Source organism: Vulpes vulpes, chromosome 5, assembly GCF_048418805.1.
Source record: "Vulpes vulpes isolate BD-2025 chromosome 5, VulVul3, whole genome shotgun sequence".
NCBI lineage: Eukaryota > Metazoa > Chordata > Mammalia > Carnivora > Canidae > Vulpes > Vulpes vulpes.
This window is the reverse complement of record NC_132784.1, coordinates 54,402,229-54,419,197: the sequence shown is the minus strand read 5'-3', so window position 1 is coordinate 54,419,197 and position 16,969 is coordinate 54,402,229. Positions and strand designations below refer to the sequence as shown.

At 38.0% G+C, this 16,969-nt stretch overlaps 1 protein-coding gene and 1 non-coding gene across 3 annotated transcripts in view; both read right to left on the bottom strand.

Moving 5' to 3' along the window:
* The window catches only part of ZNF407 (zinc finger protein 407), a 446,836-nt gene that overhangs the window by 333,383 nt on the left and 96,484 nt on the right, over positions 1–16,969 (bottom strand). The gene's annotated exons all lie outside the window — the stretch shown is intronic.
* Positions 15,879–15,986, bottom strand: LOC112919359 (U6 spliceosomal RNA). Its single transcript, XR_003234890.1, has one exon. It is a non-coding gene; the product is annotated as a U6 spliceosomal RNA (small nuclear RNA).

Sequence of the window (16,969 nt, the reverse complement as noted above, 5' to 3'; positions counted from 1 at the left end):
TTTAATAATGGCTGAAAACATCCCAAATTTGCCAAAATTAACCTTAATCTATAGATAGAAGAATTTTGAAAACATCAAAAAGTATAAATACTCAAAGATTCATCCCTAGAAATATCAAGTCAAAGCAACAAAAGAAAAATTTATCACATGCAGGGAATAGCTACATGTTTAACAGGTGACTATATTATACAGAACAGAAAAAAAAAAAAAAACAACTAAGAACTGACTTACACCAGGATCAAGAGAAGATAATAAAAGTACTGAAAGAACTATCAATCAAGAATTCTATACCCAGCAAAACTATACTTCAATAATGAAAAGGCAAGAAAGATGCTCCCAGATAAACACAACTGACTGGGTTCACATTCAATGTGGAATAACAAAGTAAAAAAGAGGAACAGATGAAAAACATACACAAGACATAGAATAATGAAGAGCTAAACAGAAAGGATAAATCCAACCAACTATATTACATGTTAATAAAATAAATACCATAGTTAAAAAGAATAAATTATCAGATTGTGTGAAAGGAAAAAGACCAAAACTATGTGTTACAGAGAAACAGTTTCAAAAAGACAAATATATTCAAAATAAAAAACTGGAAATACTATTCCATGCAATCAGTAACCACAAGACAGCTAGAGCGGGCATATTAACATACCAAACGTCTTTCAAGAAGATATTACTAAAAATGAAGGACAAAAAAAGTGAAGGCATAAATACTGAATAAATATAATACTACTCCCAATTCATAAAAAAATATGATTTACATTAAAAAATCCAAAAGCCCTTAGGCTAAGCTATGAACATACACATACACATATATATATAAACATACACACTCTAAAGCAAATGAGTGAATTTAAGAAATTCAAAGGACAAAAGTTAACATGCAAAAATCAATTATACTTTTAAAGATTAACAACATAAAATTCCATTTAAAATAGTGCAAACATAAATGTAACCAAATACTGTGCCAGGCCTATATGCTAAGGACTACGAATACAGAGCACAGCTGAAAGGTAAAGAAGACAACCTGAAGGCAGCCTGCGAAAGCAGGAAGCACAGAGTCCTTGCAAACCCCAGTGGTTCCCCTCCTAGGTAATTACACCTAAGAAATGAAAACATATGTCCACACAAGGACTTACACAAGAGTCCATACTAAATGATGCTGCAAATTAATTTAAGGAGACAAAAAGCAGGTCACTGTTTTCCTGTGGCCTCCAGGGGTGATGGGCTACAAAGAGGCCCAGAGATACTGACAGAAATTTCTTTTATCTTCATTCTGTTAATGTCTTCAGAGGTACAGGGAACTGTTAAAACACATCAGACCATACACTTTAAATGGATGCCCCTTTCTGTACTAAAATTATTCTGCAATGAAATTGCTGAAGAAAGAAACAAGTAAATAGTAAAAAAAACAGTGAATGAACAAACAAGGGTTTTAAAGTACATAAGCCTTATACACCTGCTTAAAAGTACTAACATTTAAATAATAAGGAAAATTTGTAAATATAAACAAGCAACACTTTTTTAAAGATCTCTAGTTTTGTTTCTTTTAATTTGTTTTGAACCTTAAACTGTGCTGAGTGTAAGCAGATAAAACCTTAACAGATTTTACTATAAAAACCATTCATACAAATAAATTATATAATTATGACTACATAAAAAATGACCCCATATCTCATCCCATATACATAATTCAGTTTTATTACTGAAAGAAGCACCTGTTATCATATGGAAAATAAGTAAATTTTATTGTCTGCTTCATCTTGAATATTTCATGTCTGTGTACTCAGAATCACAAAATGCAAAGCTATTCTAACACTAAAGTATAAAGAAAGTGTGATTGCCTAACAGACTCAGGAGTATAGTCTAGGCTTACAATATTTCTGTCCAAAGCAAAGCTGATGAAAACAGACTCTTCCTTAATAGGAATTGTCACAATAAGTAATTGCACTATGAAACACAATGACGGCATTTCACGTGCTATTCTGATACAGAATTTTTACATACCTAAAACTCTAGTGGAAAAGGTTAGATTAAAATCACTGGGCCAATCTAGAAATGCTAAAAAAAAACACCTATGTGCACACACACTCCCTCTCTCATATGCGTGTACTCACATGTTTTTAAAAGGTAAAGACAAGAATGACATTAACAACAATGGACAGTATATGTCTCTGTATTTAAATATACACACAATGACACGTGCACAATACTGTCCTAGTGTTGCCTTACTGTGAAACAAACAGCAATTAATTCACAGGGTGGCACTCATTCCTAAATTCATCATTCATGGACCTGATTCCATTAATAAATAAAATTCATAATGAATAAAACTGATATATTTTATTCAAAACTGATCACAATAAAAAAATGCCTGCTGTGATGCCATCATTGAAAAAAGGCTTATAAGAACAAATGGCTAAAATAAGCCTTGTCTATTAATTCTCAAAACATAAACCATCTAAGAGTATTTCTGTGGTAAAACAAAATAGGACAGACCACGTCAGGAGAGCAATGAAAATAAAATGATCTGAATCGTAACAGAGGGGAAAAAATTAACAACCAAGCTATCAAAACCTCATCAAAGGCATCAACATCACCCACCAAGACTTAGCTAAAAATAAGAAACCTGCCAAAAGGGCTGCATGCAGCAAAACATCTATTTAAAGAGAATGTCTGAATTTAAGTACTGGGATCGAAGACGCCAGTTTTTTCTTCAGACCCATGACCCTCTCCTGATACTGATAAAACTGAGTCATTGCCTTCTTATTAATGGTAAATGATAACAGTCCGATGAGAAAAGGGGAGAAAAAAAAAAGCAGACAGAAAAACTTAAAGGGAAGTCAGAGATCATTCAGATGTTTAAAAACATACTTCTCCAGGTCAAAATGCCTGGAGGACATGATTTCTTAGAGCCCAACATGGAAATGTACAAAATAACAATGCTGAGTCATTGAGACAATATTAAATCATGTTATGCAAGGTTCCAAAAGCCAAAAACTTAGGAATTTAAAAAAAGACACTGTGAGACAGTAAGTCCTCAATGATTCAGTGAGCGCTGGTCGAGGTGGCCCATAGGTGGTCTATGGCTGTGCAATCCTGTCCCAAGGTCTCAGCCGTGCAGCCTCCTCCTAAAGATCCTGAGGATGGAGCAGTGCTCTGCTGAGCACTCCCATACTCCCAAGGCGCCCACTACTGTCCTGACTGCACTGCATCTGAACAGACTACATGACAGTCTTGAACAGAGGAAATCAACTTTCACCACGGTATCCCAGGGCCCAGGACAGTACCCGGCATGGAGTAGGATTTCAGTAAATATGGTTTTTCTTAATTAATGAAAAAACATAAACTAGGTTCTGTCTGCAAAGCACATTTTTATAACAATGATAAAAACCCAAGATATGCCACAGGAACACAGAGAGAAGTTCCGGCTGACAGTGGAGATTACCAAAGTCTTCATGGAAAGGGTAGAGTTTGAACCACACCTTCCAAGTTCAGGTTGAATTTAACCAAATGGTAAAAAAAAAAAAAAAAGTATCCCAGAGAATAGGGATACTACAGAAGTAAAAGAAAGTGAGATCGGAGACAACATAAATGATGAAGGTAACTGGTTGACAGGTAGGTCTCCGTGAGAAGGAGCAGTGAGAGGTAAGGCTGGAAAGGCAGACAGGGCTGCAGAGTTTCAGAGGGAGAACAAGGGGGGGTGACAATGGGGAGCTTCAGGGTCACAAGGGAGCTCGCCTCAGAGTGAGCCCTCTTCACAATGGAGAGAGATTTCACTGTATGCAGAATACATTTTACAAGTAAAAGCAAAGGAAATACAACTTTCCACATGTCCCATATGACTTCCTGAGTCAACACTGTTTTACCCCCTACCAAATCAAAGAGGTGAAGCTGCAAAAAATACTCCAAAATACTACCTGTGCTACGAGCAAACTACTGGCAAACCTTATTCCCAAGTGGTGAATATTATACAATCCTCATATAATAAAATACTAAATAATCGTAGAATTTTTACTCTTGAAATACAACTGCCTTGTATTTTTTTTTAATTCTTCAATTTTGAAATAAAGTTGAAAGTACTGTGTCAAAAGACAGTGAAAGAGTTATCATTAATCTTCACAACTGACAAACAAAAAAGACATATAAACAAGTGCCAGGATAATAAAATGGTGCTATTCACTTTTTAAAAGAAAAAGAATAAATTGTACTGAAATTATTAAGCTAACAAAGCAAGAAAAAATATGAGTAGAAAAATGACAGTTATCTGCAAAATTCATAAATGTGTCTTTTGTAAACCATAATGATCATATTTTATGCTGTCATTTTGCATTTAATTGCTCACCCTGGTACTTTTCTTCATAGAAGCCATCAGTATCCCACAGAGCAGATGCTGAATTGCAAAAACATACTGTGACCATGGACTTATAAGAAAGTTACTGTGCTGAGCTGTGGTGTATGACAAGTTAATTTTTGCAATTACACTTTTTCCAACAACAAATGAAGCTACTTCTTATCCTATCTTATTAAAAAGGGGAAAGAAAATATTCTTATAATAAACTAATCAAACTCTTGCTCCAGTTGGTATGAGAAAGTTAACTTTTCAAATAGCTTTTCTAGAACATGTCCAAAAGTAAAAATCACCACCTCAGCTGAAATACATAAGAAGCTTAATGTGTTGAGGCATGACTGTGTTTTCTGAATGTTAATATACAATGCCAAGTTATTTCAAGCCTTTTAGGAAATGTCACATACCAACCTTGGTCTTTTGATCATTACTTTTACTTCTGCTATATTATGCGAAACACAGTATTCAAAGGATAAGTCCTATAACTGTCACTTAAAAGAAATGGCTATTGCACAATAATTTATCTGCAAGGTGTAAATTGTTCTAAATTTAAAATATTTGCAATGACCATCACTGTCACATACCCATTAGTAATGAAACAGTAGGACATCATGCATTGTTAAAACATAAGCTATTCCCTATAATATACGATCTTTGTATAAATACTACAAAATTTGGGAGCTATTATGCTTTGTTTTAATCATTAAAAGACAGAGAGCAGGAGGACATTTCTCTTTTAATAAACCTCCCTCCACATTAAAGCCCAAAGAGTTATTTCATGATGAATGTTAATATATCAGAACAAAACAAGTTGAGCCACATTTCCCAAATGCCTAAGTCAAACGTGCTTACTGGAGGAGGGTGTCTGAAAAATAGCTATTTCATATATGTTTTTAAAAATCCCTTTTACCTAGTGACTTAAGATCTAACTGAAAATATGTTTGTTTGTTTGTTTGTTTTTTTAAGATTTTGTTTATTTATGAGAGACACAGAGAGAGAGAGGCAGAGACACAGGCAGAGGGAGAAGCAGGCTCCACGCAGGGAGCCCGACGTGGGACTCGATCCGGAGTCTCCAGGATCATACCCTGGGCCGAAGGCAGCTAAACCGCTAAGCCACCTGGGCTGCCCGAAAATATGTTTTAATCACATAATAATGTACATGTAATGTACAATTTCAGGGCATTATATAAAAGGAACATTAGGGAAACCTAGTAAGCTTTTCTCTGGACTTTAGCAAATATATAACGGGACTGATGTTTTCAATGTACAACATTGCCCCCATGTCAGTTCCTGGTCTAAAGGGGTTTGTGAAGGTGTTAATTGAACATATATTCAAAAACTTAACCTGATAAAAAGTCTTAGAATTTTGATAATCTTAGAGATCTTTCATTTCAAATCCCTCGTGTGTTTTTTACCTAAAATGGAATAAAGTATGAGATATGCAATTTTACACGTGCAAAAGTGTTTGAAGAACACCAACCCTAGGCCTGACTGCACAGGACAAGAAACATTAAAGTACCCCCAGGGGACATGCAGTCATCAACACAGCAAGTATTTGAGCTAGGAGGTCCTCCATGCCCTGCTCCCCGCTATTTCAGAAAGAACAACAGACGTTTCAGATGTCATCCTGGCCATGTACTGAGCAGGAACCTGCCAGGGCCCCACTGTCTATTTCCATGTCCCTGGCTGAGCTATGAACCTCCCCAGTGGTATCCCCCAGTCATTCTCTCATTCTGGGTGTTCTCAGGCCAACTCACTGCCTGCATCTCCACTGCCTCCCTTCCTCTTCATCTCAGCACCTCTTCCTGGAAGAGCCACAGGCCACAAACACAGATGTGTCATGCTCTCCTTTCCAAAGCCTGCTTCCATGGAGCTGGTTAGCCGGCTGTGCACTCCCAGGCAGTCCTCTAGAGTCTTTCCAGTGCATGCTTAACCAGCTCTCCTTCTGTTGGGACCTCAGCCCTGTCTTTTCCACACCAAACATGTACCCCCCTGCTGCCCCATGCTCCAGGGAGCTTTCACCCCCAGCCCCCTGCAGCAGCCTCCCCAGGGAAGCCTTGGTCACTGAAGTGGGTGTCTCACATACAAACTTCAGGGCAAGGGGTGGCAGAGAGATCAGACAACTCCACCAGCCTCCCCACAACCGCAGGGACAGTACCAAGTAAAGCATGCCGTCTCCACAGCCCTTGACACAGAAAGCCCTGTCTCCCTCCCTGTGCTCCTCTCTCCTTCAGGCCCTACACACTGGGATGCCGCATGGATCTGAAACAGCTACGCTTCCATCCTGCTACCTCCTCGCCTCCTCTATGCACATAGAAGACTCCCATGTGTCTTCGATGTTTCGGTGACATCTCCTGCGACTTCCCCAGGACAAGTCAGCTAGTGGGCCGTGTGCCTCTGGCATGGTGCACGCTCTGTTGGGCCAGTATCTGACAACACCGGTGCTACTGAGGATTACAGGGAGGGCACGGACGGGGATGGATTACCTTCCATGCCCACTACAGCCACTGTTCAATAACCTTATTAATTTTAAATGAATTGAACTTTTGGAAGATAAAGTATGTCAGAAACTCCTATAAATGGAAAATAATCATTTTCTTTAAACTTAAAATGTTTGACAAGAATGAAAAAGAAAAGTAGCAAATTAGCTCTGGGGAAATGCAAACGAACAGCTACACTCCCAATTCTGCAGCAGTCATACAGATGAGGTCAAAGAGAAGCAAGGCAGCGTCTCTTCGATTTTCCAAGTCAAGGCAGAGCCAACACAGCAGCAAGGTAAGTTCTGCCAGCCCCAGGGAACCCAAGAGCAAGAATCCGTAGTCCCTAACCGGTGCTGTGCAGAGCTCCCCAATGTCACACACTGAGGCTAAAACGAAAGATGGAGTCTTAATAACAGAGTGTACAGGCAGCATTTTATAGTTTCTGACCCACATACACATACATCACCTGATCACCTCCTCAAAAGACACATCATTTCCTCACTTTGAGGTAAAGAAGCTAAGGGCACTTTCCTATAACTAAGATACAGAAGCTGGACTATGAACCCAAGACTTCCAACTACACCACCTGCCTAATAACCACATTCTAAAGGTGTCTAACACAAGGCTGCACAATACTAGCCATGAAATGGCCAAGACACGTATCTAAAGCATGCAGGGCCAAATCATACACCCTGGGTTCTCCTGAAGTCTACAGTAAAAAATCAAAATTAAATAAATATTAACAAAATGTTTTAAGTCTTTAATAAAAAGATTTATAAATAAATTTTAATGGATAATTTTGCTTTGCAGTATATATAACTGTATTAGGGCTGTCGTAACAAATTATAACAAATGTGGCTTAAAACAATACAAACATATTTCCCAGATCTATACTTCAGAAGAACCCTTTCTGGGGGCTCTTAGGGGAAGATACCCATCCATGCATGCCCTTTCCAGCTTCTAGAGGCCACTCACATTTGTTGCCTAAGGACCCCTTCCTCCATCATCAAAGCCAGCAATGGTGGGGGAGTCTTTCTTACATTATGTGCCACAACCTCCCCCACATGGAAGGACCCCTATGTCACCCTGAATCCACCATAATCTCCCTATTTTAAGGTAAATAGACAGCAACCTTGAGTTCCACTGAAATCTTAACTACCCACTGCGGCAGTAACAGAATACGGTCACAGGTCCTAGGCGGCAGGGGGGCAGAAGGAAAAAAAGGGTTATATCATTCTACAAACCAAAATAACCTAGATTAAAAGGGGATACTAGTTAAAATCTAAATTTAATTTTGAAGTTTTGTATCCCCTCCCTAGGAAACAAAGTCCGTGGAGAAGGAATAGAGACAATTCATCATTCTATTTTTTTTAAGATTTTATTTATTTATTCATTCATGAGAGACGGAGAAAAAAAGAGGTAGAGACATAGACAGAGGGAGAAGCAGACTCTCTGCAGGAGCCTGATGTGGGACTTGATCCTGGACCCTGGGATTGGGCCCTGAGTCAAAGGGAGACACTCAACCGCTGAGCCACCCAGGTATCTCCATCATTCATTCTAAACTGGTGTCTCATTCTGACAGGACACTAGAAAAAGATAACCAGAGTCTTACTTTAAAAGACTCTTTCCAATCAGCTAGTAGAGTGAAGAACTAGTCATAGGCATCCTACCTGTAACAATGACTTCATAGGCAGACTAAGTTTGAGTACTCTAACCTATGTTTGCAGAGACTGTTTCTCCATTCTCCACTCAGGCTCACTTCTTTACTTAAAACGCAGAGGGCAAAAGTCAAAGACAATGATTAACTCACTCTGTCAACTTAGAAGCTAGTGAACATCAGTAAACATGTACCAGGTAACAAGAACAAACGACTAACACTTCCAGCTCTTTCTGATCACCTCATTTGCCTCTAGCATCACTGTGAGGTATATTTAAAGAAATATTACTCAAATTCTTCAGTAACACCCAGAGAAGAGGGGCGATGTTGACAGTGCCACAGTTACCAAGTTCATGTTGCACAAGCCCAAGGGTGAGTTCTGTCCTGTCCTCATAGCATCAGAACAGCTGTGGGAAAAGGAACCTACTAAGGATAGTGGGGAGCAAACCTAAACTCAATAAAAAACATTGTAACATTTTCCCAAACTACACTAGTCACATATTAGATATGCCCATTAGAAAAAAAAAAAAAAACGAAGAAAATGTGTAATCCTATATTTCTACCCAAACAATAATTCTATATTCATTAGAATTTTTAAAGTGTCAAAATGAGAATACTCCTACATGAGGAAAAAAATGAAAAGTTTACAGTATTTCTTCATTTTTTACTTTGCTACTAATTTATGTAAGCTCTATAGGATTAATCAAATCAATAAATAGAGATAATATGCAAAAGCCCTAAAACCTTAAATATTATGGTAAACATTTTAAAGTTAGAATTTATCTGTCCTAGTTTAAAAAACTGAGTGAAAAATATATCACAAATGTAAAAGCACAAAATTGCAGTGACAGTTTCATCTTTAGTATCTTTATATGAATAAACAAAACAATTATCTTTTGAACAGAAGTTACAAACAGGATTTTTCAGGTCAAAATTCCTTTAAAATACACAATTTGAACTGATCACATGTTTAACAAGGAACATTTCAATGCAGACAATAATGGAAAAACTTCATTCCCTTCACAGAACTTTGCTTCTAGAGTACATATAACAAAGTTGGAAGAAACATGGGATGCTTATTGATAATGACAGGATTATTTCAAAACCCCATTATATCTGCTTAATTAAAGCAAAAGGCATCAAAATCTTTCTCCGCCAAGAATCATGTGGAAGCTGCATAGCCCGGATCCAGTAATTAACTTAACCTTATCACTGAACTGTATTGGGTCACTCGAGTGCAGCCCAGTATCAAAGCTAAGAGTCAACGCTCTCAGGCTAACATTACAGAGTGACACAGAGATTGAATAACGCCATCTGTGAACAGACAGGCTTTGTTCCCACCTCCCTGTGCTGGATAAATGTTCCTGCTCATAACTTTAATGTGGCAGCTTAACCATTTAATCATTGTACATTAATACATTATCAATATTATGAACATGTAACTACAAAATTACTTGTCAAAGTAATCAGATATTACAGATTTTGTGCATACATGCAACACAGGGGATTCGAGTATTAATTGTACATTTTAAAAGAAGATATATTGCAGATTTCTAAACACATATAGAGATATTTTATGCACAGTAAAGTTCTAGATAAGTGTTTCTGAAATTTACATGGAATCATTTCATTGCTCCATCTTACATCAGACAAACGCATGGGTGGTTCTAACATGGCTTAATTCCACCTAAAAGACAGATGTGTATACAAGTCCTAAAAATTCAATTTATTCAATTATGCCAATTTACTTGATATTTTATTTGCTTTACTGGAAAATACTTCAAAATATAATAAATCATCTTTTGAATATACATTGCTTAAAGTCATCTATTCATTATTCCCAGTTAAGCTTAAACGTATTTTGTTTTTTTTCCTAAAGGATCAAAAATCCTGTTGCCAAGACATGGTTTTGAGGTCTTTCACTTTCACCAAGTAAGACACTAAATCATAGGGGACGATGATCAGCAAATTCTCTGCGACAGGCCCTAAGCCTGCTGAGGTAATGCGGCTGACAAACTTTGATGTGCCATGCCTGGGCACATTATGTTCATGTAGTGTGTACATCTGGGCACCCTTTATGGCAATGCAGCAAACAGCCACTCATTTATTCCACTCTAATTAGCACACATGTAAATCCTCACCAATCAAGCTGCGTGTGAGGTTACTGTTGTGGCAGCCATACAGCAAGCTGGCAGAAGGTAGGAACGAAGGATGAGAAGACACTTCTGGGCTTGATCTGAACCTGCCATCACACCAGGCAGGCTCCCCTGGAAAGGGCTACAACCAGCTCTCCCTTTCAAAACTTATCAGGGGGCCCAAAAGAAAAAGGTCAGCAGACAGAAAGCTGATTGGCCACAATTCTCGATTCTTTACCAGTTCTGGGAATACACCTGAAGCAACATGCTTCTTATTTTCTTAAAAACACAACAGTTACAAGCAGAAGTTGGAATTAAGTTGTAAACAGGCTTTATGACAGAAGATACAAAGAAATTCTGAAGAAATACTGTGACACCCCAATATACAATAATTTATGAGATTACTAGAAGATGGTAAGAAACAAACCTCTCTACACCTGTGCAAGATACGACTTAACGCCGACGCAGGCTGCTGTGGTTGGTCAAACAACTGTTAAAAGCCAGAGTAAGTCACTGTTTCCTTTCATTAGCCATTTGCTAGCATATAAATTTAAACGAATTTTTCATGCCAGATTACCAAAAACAGCAACTTCATCTTTGAATGTACTTATATAAATGTTATTAATATAGACAGCACCAGTTCAGGATTTTTTTCATTTCTTTCTGTTATTTCTTTCACCACAATGAAATCTCATGCCTTTTTTAGATAATATCATGCATATTAATAAGTTGCCAAAAAAGAAAATTGTTCAAAGTTAGAAAGAACTGAGACTCTGCCAGTAAAAATGAATATAGTATCTACACTTGCATGTGTTTTACTAGATTTTCTGGATAAATATGAATTCATGCTGCTTTTGAACATTCATTTAACTTGCCATTACAAGTTACATCATTCAAGTAAATAAGGAACACATTCAGCAATTATGATGTAATGCATCCCATGAGGCAGGAGATGCACACAGCAGAGCAGGTGCCATCCACACCCCCAAAAGCGGTCCTTCCAGGAGGAAACAGTCACCTTAGTGTGTGTCGATGCATCAGACCACTACTACATGGGCACCATGGTTGGGAAAAGACAAGAAGTCTTCCTCAAGAAGGCAACGACCACCTGATTTCTTAAAATATATAGGTGTTTTAAGGTTATCTAAAAATTTAATCAACTTCTTAGACACTGTTTACTGGGAACTCACTCTTATGTGTTAGGAGTATGTTAGGCAAACAGAGCACATACTGTCTCTGTCTTCCTGGAGTTCACAGCATGGCTTGGGGGAAAAGACACTAAACTTGTAAACACAGTCTGCTGCAGGACTGGATGCTGTGAATGAAGACAGGTCACCAGCAGCAAAGGGGCCCCCTCCCTGCCCCTGTAGTCCTTGCAGGGACACCAGACTTGGCAGTCACCTTATCTAAAATAAAATAACACCTCCACCCTCTCAACTCTCAATCCCTTTCCTGATTCTTCTCCAGAGAAGTGACATGGCCAGTTTTGTTCAGAGCTGAACCCCACACCAAGAACATATCAGGCACCTAGTAAACATGTGTTGAAGGGATAGATGAGAGAATAGAGGAATAAATGAACATTCCAATAAGGAGTAATATACAGAATTCTGGGTTGACCAGATCCAGGGAATAGAGATCATCTCACCTACCAGGACTGAGGGACATGGGAGTCTTTTACAGTTAATTTTACGAATTTATTGCAGATTGGGGCGCCTGGATGCTTAGTCCATTAGGCAACCTACTTTTGATTTCAGCTTAGGTTGTGATCTCAGAGTCATGGGATTAAGCCCCACATCAGTGCTCAGCATGCAGTCTGCTTAAGATTCTCTCTCTCTCTCTTTCTCTCTCTCTCTCTCTCTCTCTCTCTCTCTCTCTCCCCCCCACTCCTTCCCTCATTCCTGCTCTAAAATAAAATAAAAAATAAAATAAATAAAATAAAAGACAGTGACAAAGATGGTATGAATCCTTCAAATAAATCCACAAATAAATCCTGTAAAAATGACCTGATGTTAAAGAATTTCCTGACTGGACTTCTCATGTTTATAATAACTAGCCTTAAAACATATCGCCACCTAACATCATAATCCAAAGCACCCATAGCCATGATAAGCCATATGCTATGGAGTCATATGTACCTAGGACACTGAGTAGGTGGGACGGAGAGGGAGACACACAGAATTAGATGCTCCAGTCTACATCAGACCTGTTAACTAGGAAAAGAAAGCAAGAAAATGATCTTTAGTAGCTGACAAGGACACTAGCTCCCAGACAAGTCAGTGCAAATAGAGTCCAAGAGATACAATACAAAGTACTCTTTCATCTATAAATAGTAACTACAGTTTCCTGTTTTATATGCATAGACTTTGTTCTCACCTGTGAAAGAAAGTTCACATCTCACATCAAGACCTTATTTAACCTATTTCTTTTAATTTTCATATTGTCAAAAATGTCCAGTATTTGTTTTCTTTCTATTTACAAGACACAAGCTATTAATTTTTAAATATATTCCTATCTTATTTAATCACTAATAAAGGACAAAAATACAATTTCACCAGTATAAATGAATTCTGAGTTTTTCTACAATGAAAGATATGTTTTTTCCCCACCAAATAAACCACATTCAAAATAGGGCAAATTATATGGAAAAAAAAAAAACCTTGACCCATATTTTAAAATATAATTTTTAATCTACAAATATACATTCATAGGACATTAGATGTGGGCCATAATTATATACTCCATCTGAAGCTGTTCTAAGGCATATAATAAATTTTAAGGGCTATCACAGAATGAATAGCATTTGGGCAATTGAAAACTTTCTATTTCCAAGGGGGATCCTACTCAACTAAATCACAGTCTATGGCACCACATCATAGTCTTCATTCCCCATGATGGCACTCTCTCAATATTCTCCACTCAACCACTTCCAACAGATTGTAGCAGAAATCAATCTTCCCTGAGCTTAATCCAGGGTACTTTAATGACAGCTGGACTTTCAGAGATTACCAAAAAAAAAAAAAAAAAAGTCTGAAATCAAGACACCAAAAACATATCATTATCTATCAATCCTCTATAAACCTACTGAGACTCTAACTCAATGTGGCAATAACTTGTTCAAAATGTATTTGACATTAAATGCAATGATATTTAGGTGATATGAAAATGCAAATAGGGAAGGGTCAGTCTTCTAAGCATAGTACTGGGGTCTGTGTGAGCTGAGAAGAAACAGAATCTTAATGGAAAGAAAAAGACCTGCCATCATAAAAACATATTCCTACCATGTTTGCTATTAAAATCACAGGTACAATAAATTACAGGATGAGTGTACCTGCAAGTCCATAGCACCTTATCACAGCCATCCCTTTTCCTCCACCTTCTCCCAAATACAAGACTCTTACAGGGCCTAAGGCATCAAAACATTACACTAAAGCTGTTAATGCAAACAGAACAGCAACTAAAGCAAGAAAATGCAAACTTACGCTTCATAAAGAGTTGTCATGTATATATATATATATATATATATATATATATATATATATGATGGCTAAAGCTGCTTTAGTATTTCATAGAACTTGAGATAGTAAGACCGCCACCTCCTGTAATTGTCAGTCCCAGATCTATACATGTCTGTATGTGTGTGCATGTATAGTATAGGTACATGCATCATGTGTTTATATGCAATATGAGATACACTGACATATAAATAAGTCTGTGTATGTCATTCCACTTCTAGCACTTTAGCCAATATATAAAACTCATTTGTGTGCATTAGAAAGAATGTAAATCAAAAATAAATTTTCTCCAGGTGCCTGGGTGGCTCAGTCTGCTGAGCGTCATTCTGCCTCTAGCTCAGGTCCTGATCCTGGGGTCCTGGGACCCAGCCCTGCATCAGACTCCTTGCTCCACGGAGAGTTGCTTCTCCCTCTGCCTATGCTACTTCTCCTGCTTCTCTCTCTCTCTCTCTCTCTCTCTCTCTCTCTCCATCAGATAAATAAATAAAATCTTTTTTAAAAATAAACTAAAAATAAATTTATCTCATGTTACACTTTCAATAAAATCTACCCTTCTTTAGGCTTTTTCCACTTCAAGCAGAATATTTACTACTTTATTAAAAATTCAATGAAATATAAAGAAAATAGATAAAATTGCAATGTTTTTAAGATATAGATAATACATGTTTATCTCGTTTATGAATTTGAATATTCTTGAATGTGTAAAAAATGAAGCACTTGCCTATTAAATTATACATTTTGGGTAACTGCCATTGAAAATATCAGAGACGTATTTAATACGAAAAACTGACCAAGGCACAAATAAGACACAAGCACCTTTCCCATTTCACATCTAAACTCGGAGCTATGAATCCTTCTTGACACAGAGCTGGTATCACACCAGAAAGTTGATGTCAACTGAAAAAGCAATGTAATAATATGCAAACTGCATTTAATCAGCAGCCCCTCCAAAATGTAATGCCACCTCTGATCTAATACCTCATTAGAAGAGCATTCAAAACTGGAATATTCACAGGCATGTCTCCTTTATAGATATTTTCACTATAATAATGGTAGCTGAAATGGCACCCCACAGAGGTCTATGTGCATACCAAGCTAAAACATAAGCAAATTAAACCACAAACTCTACTTTGAAGTTTGAATTTCACGATGTACGAAATAAAGCTGATACAGGCATTTTATTTATTTATAGGGCTTATGAAATCTATTTCCTAAATCTGTAAAATAGTCTTTTCTCTCCACATGCAGTGAAGAAATGGGGTGGGGGTTGGGAGTGTGAAGCAAGACTAGATTAACAGGTTAAAAGCCAACAATATAAAAGAAGCTGGAATAGAAAGAAAAGGTTTAAAAAAAAGCAGAGGCAGAAATCAGGGTCAGGTTGAAGATTAGATTCAAATCAGAAGCCACCATGTGGAAGAAACAGCCTACTTCAAAAATGGTGAAAGTTAGCTATACTAGTTACCTCCCATGACAGACAAGGGAAGGAGGTCTCAGCCACAGCAGAAAGGAGCAAAGGGTTCTGGTACTGCAGTGTCTCTTGGTCCTGATGCTGGGTATATCCTTTTATGAAAATTCATCAACCTGTACACTTATCCGTACATGACACATGTCCATACCATGAGTCACAGTAAAATTCAATCCAGAGTTCCACTTACAAGTAGCCAGAAAACAGTACATACAGGAAAATTCAACCATCCTGTGTTGTTTTCTCTTTGCAGTTATCTCACTATTTGCAATACCAGTTGCTTCCTTTTGATGAGTTTGCATGTCATTCTTTTGCAGGAGCCATGCTAAATCTTCTCTGCATCATTCCAATTCTAGTATATGTGCTGCTGAAGCGAGCACCCTTTTGATGATCAACAAACTGATTCTAGGAGGGCAAGCTCAGTGCCAACAGTACTTGGCAATTATTTATTGTCTCAGCCAGCTCTGAGTGCTAACAAAATACATGGACTATGTGGCTTAATGAACTGAAGTTCTTTTCTCACTGTTCTGAAAGCCAAGTCCAAGAGCAGGGTGCAAGCATGGTCAGATTCCGGAAAAAAGTCTCTTACCGACTTACAGATGGCTACCTTCTCACTGTATCCTCCTGTGGGGCGGGGGTGGGAGACTGATGGACAGAGAGGAGGTGAGAGGAGGTGGGGGGAGGAGGGAGAGAGCACAAGTAAGTGTCCTTATAAGAGAAGACACCAGAAAGGTGCCCTCAGGGCCCTACCCTTATGCCTTCATTTAATCTTAATAAACTCTTATAGGTCTTAAATCCAAAAATAGTCACACTGGGGATCCAGGCTTGAAAATTTGAATTCTGAGGACACAATCCAATCCACAGCACCTACTAAGTGCCCAGTACCATTAGAATACCAGTAAATATTTTTAAATATTTGATAGTTGAATTTTAACAGGAAAAAAAAAAAAAAAAAAGAATAGGTTCCAGAAGCAAAACTACAATCTTGCTGTCCAGAGAAAAGAAACGCAGACAACAATCCCATGTTAGCACAGCAGCACTTCTTTCAAGAGGACTCTCTCTACCATGCTAACTAACACGGTTTAGGGACCACATGTCCTCTTTCATCACAGAAACAGCTCACCATTTTGAAGGAGAAGATAAAGCTGAAAAGAATGGCCTTTAGGGGAAGACAGTTCTTGTCTGGGAGCAAGGGCAAGGTAAGGATTCAGGGGAGAGTCGGAGAGAGTCAAACCACACAATTATCTCCACGCACCCTTGATGGGGGGACACTGACACAGGCTGATGCCCCACACACTGACATCCCCATGCAGTGACATCACACTTCTGACACCCCTCACCAAAAGCATGTGTTCAGCATTTC